Source organism: Pongo abelii, chromosome 5, assembly GCF_028885655.2.
Source record: "Pongo abelii isolate AG06213 chromosome 5, NHGRI_mPonAbe1-v2.0_pri, whole genome shotgun sequence".
Taxonomy (NCBI): Eukaryota; Metazoa; Chordata; class Mammalia; order Primates; family Hominidae; genus Pongo; species Pongo abelii.
In genome coordinates, this window is record NC_071990.2 from 34,166,843 (window position 1) to 34,176,123 (window position 9,281).

General features: G+C 51.0%; 1 long non-coding RNA gene across 1 annotated transcript; it reads left to right on the forward strand.

The window, feature by feature from the left end:
• Window positions 1-324: 324 nt before the first annotated feature.
• Window positions 325-8,316, forward strand: LOC134761511 (uncharacterized). The gene is made up of 3 exons (XR_010140206.1): window positions 325-3,909; window positions 4,984-6,963; window positions 7,367-8,316. It is a non-coding gene; the product is annotated as an uncharacterized LOC134761511 (long non-coding RNA).
• The last annotated feature ends 965 nt before the right edge of the window (window positions 8,317-9,281 follow it).

Consider the following 9,281-nt stretch of genomic DNA (forward strand, 5'->3'; position numbering starts at 1 on the left):
GAGAGGGGCGGGGTTAAGCCCTGCTTCTGGGTGGCTGCAGCACATGGCTTGTCCTAAGACACCTCACAAGCGCATCTGAGACACCCCTGGCCTGTTCTGAAGGCAGTTGAGCTACTGGGGTTTGTTTTAATAAATCCCCTTTTCTCTTTCACCAACTCAAGGAGCTTTGCTATGAACCATGCCCGGTAACAGGGACTGTGCAGAGGAAGAATCCCAGCTAGCCTATGGATGAAGAGCTCAGTGAAAGGAGATAAGCCCAGTGTGGGCAGGGCTTCCCAGGGCTGGAGTGCAGACAGAAGCAGGAGAGCAGCCCAGGTTGGAAGAAGGGTGCGCCAGGTAGAAGCAGGAAGGCTTGAGTGGCCAGGGAGGGGCTGTTTTCGTTTCCTTACCTAGAGAATCAGAATAATGATCATTCACTTATTCATGCATTCATTCATGGAATAAGTCTTTCGTGATGCACAATCACACACCCAAGCCCTGTGTACAAGACAGACAGACACTTGCCCTCCTGGACTCGATGTTCTGCTGAAAGGGTGGGACACAAAACAAACGCAAGACAAATTAATATGTCCAAGAGCTGCAGGTGCAGCAAAGGAAATGAAACCAGAGGAAAATTGGACAGAGCTGCAGAAGGAAGCAGGAGGAGGCAGAGCTGAGCTGGACCACGAGGAAGAGGGAGCCGTGTGGGTACGAAGGGTGGAAATCCCAGCAGAGCAGAGGCACGGCCAGCCAAGGCCTCGCTGCCTCGGTTGCATGGGCCCTGAGGAGGTGGGGGAGATGGCAGAATTAGACTTCAGTACAGCCCTGACGTCTAGGCCCTATGAGGGCTGGGAGAGGTGCTCCCATTTGGAAGGGAGGCCTCAGGTGTTTAAATGCTGGTGGGAACGGCAGGTGGGGGAGAGGAAGAGGGGCAATAATGGGATGGAGGTCAGGGCTCCTCTCCGGTAGCTTCTCTTTCTTTGTGAAATAGGAGGTGTGGTTTCTGCCAAGAGGCAGAGGGCTCTGAGGATGAGAATGGGCTAACTAGAGGCCAGCTAGGTGCCCACAGGCCTGCTCCAGGTCGGATATGTTATGTGCCCAGCAGCTCTGGGAACGGGCCATGGAGGCAGCTCACTGGGTAGCCAGACTATGGATGTGATGGGTGTGGGGCTATGGCCAAGCGGGGTGGAGGTGAGGCAGGCCCAGCAGCCCGAAGCACAGAGGACCAGAGCGAGGTCAGGCGCCCCAGTCAAGAGAAAGAGAAAGGACCCAGGAGGAAGGGTGAATGTGGGTCGCTTTCTGGTGGGACAGAATCAGGGAGTGGAGGAGCCCCAGGGAGTGGCCTCAGCAGTGAGGGTCAACATGGAGGCCAGCCCAAGAAGAGATGAAGCACATCACTGCACCAGCTACCCTTACTGCTATAGCTGGAATGTTTATCACTGCCGAAACTCCTGTTGAAACTGAATCCCCAGTGCCGCAGTATTGGGAGGTGGGCATTTAAGACGTGATTGGGTCATGAGGTCTCTGCCCTTATGAAAGGATTGACCTACTCATGGATTAACAGATTAATGGGTTAGTAGATGAATGGGTTTTCACTGGAGTGGGATTGGTGGCTTTCTGATAAAAGGGAGAGAGACCTGAGCCGGCCTGCCTGGGAACTCTGCAGAGGCCCTGCCCCAGGAAGGCCCTCAGCAGATGTGGCCCCTCGACCTGGGACTTCTCAGCTGCCATAACTGTAAGGAATACATTCTTTCTCTTTATAAATTACCCAGTTTCAGGTATTGTATTATAAGCAACACAAAACACACTAAGACAATTACCAAAACCCCAGGCATCCGGCTTTGTAGCATCGTGGCCACCGAGACCCTTTCTTTCAGCGGCATAACTGTGTATATAAACACAGCCCCAGCTAGCACATGAAAAGGAAACTGCGTGATGGGGGAGTTACATTTTTAAGTTGTTTAAACACTTATAAAGTGAGAGCTATTTAAGATTTTTATGAGTAACCAGAAATTTTCACGAAGCACTTCGTGTTATGCGGTGGAAGAGAAAGCTGGGAAGAACAGCATTTATTTAATGCCTACTATGTGCCTTCACCAACCGGTGGGAAGTGACAACCTGTCTCCTCCTGGCCAGCTCTCAGCCTCTCTGAATGAGACAGCTTGGTGGGCCCATGGGGACAGCCACTAGGGAAGCTCTCTGCCCAGAGACACAACCCCAACTGGGCCCGGGGTGGAGGCACAGTCCTGGTGGCATCCCTCCTTGAACTGCCTACTGAGCCCCAGTAGAGCCGAGCCTGGGGAGCGGAGGTGGAGGAAGCAAAAAAGCAGCAGGAGGCCAAGGAGCCTATGTGAGCCCACCTGGGGTCCCAGAGACATGCTCCTGCTGCTGCCCTCATTCCTAATCCACAGAGGCCCCTGACACCAGACCTGATTGCTGACAAGGGCTACTTGGGAGGGAAGAGAAAGGGGTAGCTGGGGGAGGTAGAAATGGGGCCTGAAGAAGAGCTACGGCTGGGTGCAATGGCTCATGCCTGTAATCCCAGCACTTTGGGAGGCCCAGGTGGGCGGATCATTTGAGGTCAGGAGTTTGAGACCAGCTTGACCTACACAGTGAAACCCCATCTCTACCAAAATACAAAAATTAGCTGGGCCTGGTGGCGGGCGCCTGTAATCCCAGCTACTTGTGAGGCTGAAGCAGGAGAATTGCTTGAACCCAGGAGGCAGAGGTTGCAGTGAGCCGAGATCGCTCCACTTTACTCCAGCCTGGGTGACAGAGCAAGACTCCCTCCCTCAAAAAAAAAAAAAAAAAAAAAAAAAAAGAGTCACACAAGAGGCCGAGACACTGGGAGGGTTAACCCTGGGTGGGCCGGCCCCTGAGCAGATGGTCCCGGGATCTGCAGAGCTGGGGGGAAGCATTCTGAGTCCCAGCCCTGGAAGGTGGGGGAGAGTCTTGGTGGCCTCGTAAGGAGGTCACCATCTGCCCTGCCTCCCTGGGTGCCTGGCTCCCGAAACTCTTCTAATCACCTCCCCAGTTCCTCAGGTTTTAGCCCAGCAAACATTCAGAGAGTTTCCTGGAGGAAATTAGAAAGAAGAAAGCAAAGAAGTAGAGAGGGTTTACCAGGCACAATCTGGCTGACTGCTAAGGGCACAAGACCCAGCCCGCGGGATGGTGGGCACTGTGTCCTGCTCCCTCCACACCCCCAGCCCTGGGCAGGCTGTACATGTGAAAGTTCTCCCCATGGAGAGGTGGGCTCCATGGCAATCCCAGCATCTGGTGTGCTCCTCGGGGCCTGGCATCCTGCCACAGAGGCTGTGGTCACATGGGAGTGCTTCCTGGGCCACAGGTAGGAAGGCGAGCCCACAGCCGTGTACCCCTGGCACCTGGACAAGGCTTGCTGGGGTCCCCTCCCGGTGGAGTGCTGCCTTCTTGGGACAAAGGCTGGACCTGGAGGCAAAGGAAGTTCCTCTCTGAGTGCAGGGGGGCCACAGCTCAGGTACAAGAACATGAGAGCCAGAATAGTTGCCACCTGTGGATTAAAAGAAGTGCCTCAAAGGGACCAGCATGCTCCTCTTCTTGCCCTTTCCTCCTTTGCTGGCCGGAGGCAGACAGGAGCAATGGCTGCCACCTTGGACCATGAGGTGGGAGCCACGTTATGACAATGGCAGAGCAACCAGATAGCCATGGCACCACCAATGCCAGCCCTGGACTTCCCACGGTAAGGAGAGAGAGAAACGTCTTACGGGAGCCACCGTCATTCTCGTGCAGCAAACCTGATCCTAACACACAGCACCACGATCCTGCCCCCTCCTCTCCCTTCCCTTCCAGTGCTGATGAAGACCTACTATGCAGAGAGGATAGAGGAGAGACACAGAGGCCGCTAGAGGTGATTTGAAAAGGACGAGGACACCTGGGAACAAGGCAATGAAGGTGACTAGGACAGAGGCGTGAGGACAGAGCCTGGGGAGGACTCATTAGTGCAGGGCTGACAGGCAGAGCCTTCCCAGGAGCTCGGCCAGCAGAACCTGACAGCCATGATTTGGGCCTGCCCACTACCCCAGGGGCCCCCAACCCAGTCCTCCCCAGAGGGCTGAGGGCCCTCCCTCCCCATACTCAGCAATACTCCAGAGCCCACTTCCCCATGGAGGCCCAATCCCCTTCCCAGATGAGGCAGCTAGTGGTGTGTGGGTGCTGGCCTGGTGAGAGAGGGACTCCTTGGAGACTGAGGCCATGGGGGAGGGAGTGTCTGTCCATACCTGTCGGTTTGTCCCAAATGTAGACCCCAGGTCTGGAGGTGAACACAGCCCCACCTGATTCCTGAGAAGCCATGCTATCTATGCAGCTCGCTTCTTAGAAGTGGGCTTCCTCTCCATCTCCATCAAACTCAGTGCAGTCAATGCCTACTGAGCTCCTGCTGAGCACTACATGGATGTGGGTTCAGGTGCTAAGGAAATAAACCAGGCCCCACACTGCAGTCCCCAGGGCGCAGTGCCCTGACAGGTTGCCCCAAGACTGTGGTGTGCTGGGAAATGTTTAACACCCAGTTCTCTGAAGGAGAACACCTGGTTTGTGGCAGTTGCAGGTTTGTAGTGTTTCGTGATCTAAATCATCCACCCTGGCCAATTCCAAGTTGTAAACACGGAGTCCTTGAAGTCAGGAAGGCCCTGGCCCGGCTCCCAGGTCCCCAGCTCCAGCACCCCACTGCCAGGGGCTGCTCACCTCCTGTCCCAGGTCCTCACCCCAACACCAGCAGGTCTCGGCCCTGTGCCTCATAGGTTCCCGACCTTCCCCTGCTTGGGCCCTGGGTTTGGCTCTGGGGCTGACAGCCCGTGCCTTGACTGTGGCGGGTGGGCTGTGGCTGCCAGGTCAGGAAGAATCAGTGGACAGTTGGTCACAAGCACCCTGGTCCTGAATCTTGAAATGCTCACATTCTCCACCTTCTTCAACTACTACCCCACCCCTCCAGGCCTTTTCCTCTCTCTGACGGCTTCACTTCACCCCAAGGTCTCCTCCTCCTCCTCAGAAGTGGCCATTCCGCAGCATTTGGAGCCGAGGACCCCTCCCAGGCCTGAAGCATTTGCCTCCCAGCCTCCCCCGAACTTTGCTCCCCTACTGCCACCCCCGTCTGTCCCGGAGGAGGCCTCATAGACACTTGCTGTGTGCCACTCCAGGGAGGCTGTGGTGCTCCTGCCAACTCTCCAGTGGCTGCCACAACTGCTGTCTTCAGGAGGAGGACGGATGGCCCCCTCAGCCTCCCTGCCTCTGCTGTCTCAGCCCCAGCGTTCCGGCATCATCTGCTCCACCTCCAGGCAAGTCAGAGCCAGGCTTGCCATCTGCCTGGCAGCCTGGGGCACTGTGCCTTTATGGCCCCCGGGTAGGACGTGGATCTGGGCCCCAGCCCCTGGGCGCCAAGGTGCCAACCCTGCAGGGGAGTTGCTTAATGACCTTCGTGAGCAGTAATTACACACCAGGGCCCTCTCTTAATAACCACGTATTCTCCCTGTCAATGTGCCTTAATTGAAAATGAGTAGGCGATACAAGTTGCTATGAAGTTGGCTGGCAAGCCCTTAACGTGATATTAATTGTAGTAATTAGTAGTCACTTTGTGTTGGAGTCATCTATAAATAGGAGGTCCATTAGTTTAGCAAAAGAGTATGATTTAAAATGCAAATAAAAGCCCAATTAGATAAATCGCTTGTCTTTTCCAGCAAATAATCATCTTCCAGAAGGACAGCAGCCACTTTGGGGCTGCATTGCTCAGTTCAGGGGCTCTGAACGCTTTATACCACCTGAGTGGCCCTTTTGATACACTGTCCCTTTAAACAGGTTTGCTCCAAGCTTCCTCAGGAGGCTGTCACTCTTAAAGCAGACCCTATAGACTCTTATTTTATTGGCACAGTTGGTGGTCAGGGCCCCAAGTAGCTCCTCCCCCGTATGCTGATTGGTCCTCTCTGGTGACACAGAAGCACATTTTAAAGGAATAGTAGCACAGTGCGTAAGGCACTAGGAGAATGGGTGGGGGGTAGGAGGGGTCTACTCTTTGAATTTGGCTCTGCACGGTCCAGACAGAGTGAACCACCAATGCTATGTGTTGTCCTGTGACCCAAAAAAGTTAAAAATAAACTCACACCATTGTTGTGGGGCTGGACAACTTACTTTCTGCTTCTTTCTCTCTTCTACAAAAACTACTTACAGTGGTTGCAGAGATTTCTCTCTCTCTCTCTCTCACACACACACACACACACACACACACACACACAGAGTATTTCTCATAGGCTTTGGGCAAACACTTCAGGTGCAAACAACTGGAAGTAGAATGTGGCAGCTAGGGAGGTGTTAAGAGGGTGCAGCTTCAAGGCCAGAGGGGAAATTTCTCTTCAACCTTCCTTTGACTAGAGCTTCACCAGTTACCCAACACTTTCTCCCAGGCCTGTGTTTCAAACTTCTCAATTAAAGAGGCTGTTGAGATGTGCCTGGGGACATGGGTGCGAGTTCTTCCGTCTCTGGCTTGTTGAGCTTCTGGAGACCTGGTGTCCAGGGCTCAGCTCGGAGCCCTTCCTGTCCCCTCCTTCAGCCTGCCACACCCCCTCCCCACGAGCCCTTCACTCCTTTGTGGCCAACTGAGGCTGGCCCTCAGACAGCATTTGCATTTTAATAAGAGCCAAAGTCAAAAGATAAAACAGCTATTCCCAAACACAGGGAACACTAACAATTGCCTATTCCAGCAGGAGTTTCACCCCTTGTCCAAAAAATGAGGAGAACACAGGAAACTTGAAAGTATTATCCTTGATTATATTAACTTTTTATGATTCAATGTTTGCGGCAGGTGGTAGTACTTGCTATTTTTAATGTCCTATTTGACAAAATAAAATATTGGCAACCCTGTGTTGGTCCCAAAAATATTTTTTGGAAATTTTGCCAGGGTATGAAATTCAAATGTCTGGAGCTGCTGAGCTAGAAGACTGAATCAGGGACTTGAAGCGGGTGAGTCACAGCTGCCTGTGTGTGCAGGAGTGTGTGTGAGTGCACACACGTGGTATTGGCCGGTGAAATAAGGACAGTCATCGTGGGAGATTTCCCTGTCTTTGAAATAGCACAAGAAGACAGTTAGATCACAGAGGAGGAACTGGAAGGAGGCTGGGGTGCTGTCCCCTCCAATCTTCCTATATTCCAGATGAGGAAACAGGCCCAGGCCACACGGTGAGTTAGTGGTCTAGGCACAGGCCATCACACACTGAGGGCACCTCCTGCTATCCCCAGCTGACCCTGGCCAATGTGTTGGTCTCTAAAGCAAGCATTGGATTAGATGTCACAGGATGGGTGGAGGCTGCCTTGGCCTACTGAATCTCTAGTTGTTCCACAGCAGAGGCCATCTGTTTACTCCCAGAATGTGGAAAACAGCCTTGCTGACAATCAGACCAAAGAAACAAAGACAGAGTTCAAGACAGCACATTAGAGAAGACTGTTCCAGGGTCACAAAAATGACTGACCAGCCTCTTTGAGTGACCAGTGCTTCTCCACTAGTGACAATCTGGCCCTATTTTAATCCTCCTACCTCCTATGTAAAAATTAAGTTCCCTATCACCAAATTGGCCCACTTCTTGGAAGCACCCAACCCCAGACTGGCCTCTGCTTCCCCTCCCTCTCCCTAAAGTCACCCAGCACCAACCCCAACCCTGGAAGAGGCTCCTTTCATAACTCTCCTTTTGAGATGTTTGGGAAGTTTTCCAGGGTGCATTCTCCCTTGCTAAATAAATCCTACGGTTGTGTTCCTGGTGGTTTTTGGTTGTTGGGCTTTGAACAGTCAACAAATATTTGAATCACAGTGTTCCATGCAATGTGGTGATGAAGAAAAGCAACAGTGATCAAAACAATGTGGTCTGGATCAATGGATAGACACAGAGATCAATGGACTAGAACTGAGAGTCTAGAAATAAAACCATGTGTCTGCTGTCACATGTCACATGTCGACAAGGGTACTAAGACCATTCAGTGGAGAATAGACTTTAACAAATGGTGCTGGGACAGCTGGTTAGCTACAAGCAAAAGAATGAAGTTGGACCCTTACCTCACACCATATACAAAAGTTAACTCAAAATGATCAAAGCCCTAAATATAAGAACTAAGACTATAAAACTTAAAAGAAAACATAGGGAGAATTTTCATGACCTCAGATTTGGCAATAGATCCATAGATATGACACCAAAATAATGAGCAACAAAAGAAAAAATAAATTTGAATTTATAAAAATTAAAAACTTGTGTGTTTCAAAGACATTATCAAGAAAGTAAAAATACAACCCACAGAATGGGAGAAAATAGGCCAGGTGTGGTGGCTTATGCCTGTAACCCCAGCGCTTTGGGAGGCCGAGGCGGGTGGATCACTTGAGGTCAGGAGTTCGAGACCAGCCTGGCCAACATGGTGAAATCCTTTCTTTACTAAAAATGCAAAAACTAGCTGCTGTGTGGTGGCACACACCTGTAATCCCAGCTATTCAGGAGGCTGAGGCAGGAGAATTGTTTGAACTCAGGAGATGGTTCAAACAATTGCAATACGTTGCAGTGAGTTGAGATTGCGCCACCGTACTCCAGCCTGGGCAACAGAGTGAGACTCGTCTCAAAAAAAAAGAAGAAGAAAAAATATTTGCAAATTATATATCTGATAAGAGACTTGTATCTAAAGAACTCTCACAAAGCAATAATAAAAAGGCAAAAAAAAAAAAAAAAACCAAAATGGGCAAAAGGTCTGATTAGACATTTCTCTGATGAAGATATACAAATGGCCAATAAGCACATGAAAAGGTGTTTGACGTCATTAGTCATCAGGGAAATGCAAATCCAAACAAGGAGACACCACTTTACACCTGCTAGGAAGGCTGGTATCAAAAAGTCATATAACAAGTGTTGGTAAGGATGTGGAAGGATCCAAATCCCCCTGCACTGCCACCTTGGAAAGTAGTCACAGTTCCTCACATGATTAAAGATTAGAGTTACCATGTGACCCAGCAATTCCACTCATAGGTATATACCCAGGAGAAATGAAACATGTGCCTACACAGAAACTTATACGTGAATGTTTATAGCAACATCGGTCATAATAGCCAAAAGGTGGAAACAACCCCAATGTGTAACTGACGAATGGATAAAGAAAATGTGGTCATCCACACAATGGAACATCACATGCAAGTCTTGTGTGGATGTGTGTTTTCATTTCCCTTGGATAAATTGCTAGGAGTGGAATTGCTGGGTCATATGGTGAATTTATGTTTAACTTTGTAAAAATGACTGTGCCACTCTCCGAAG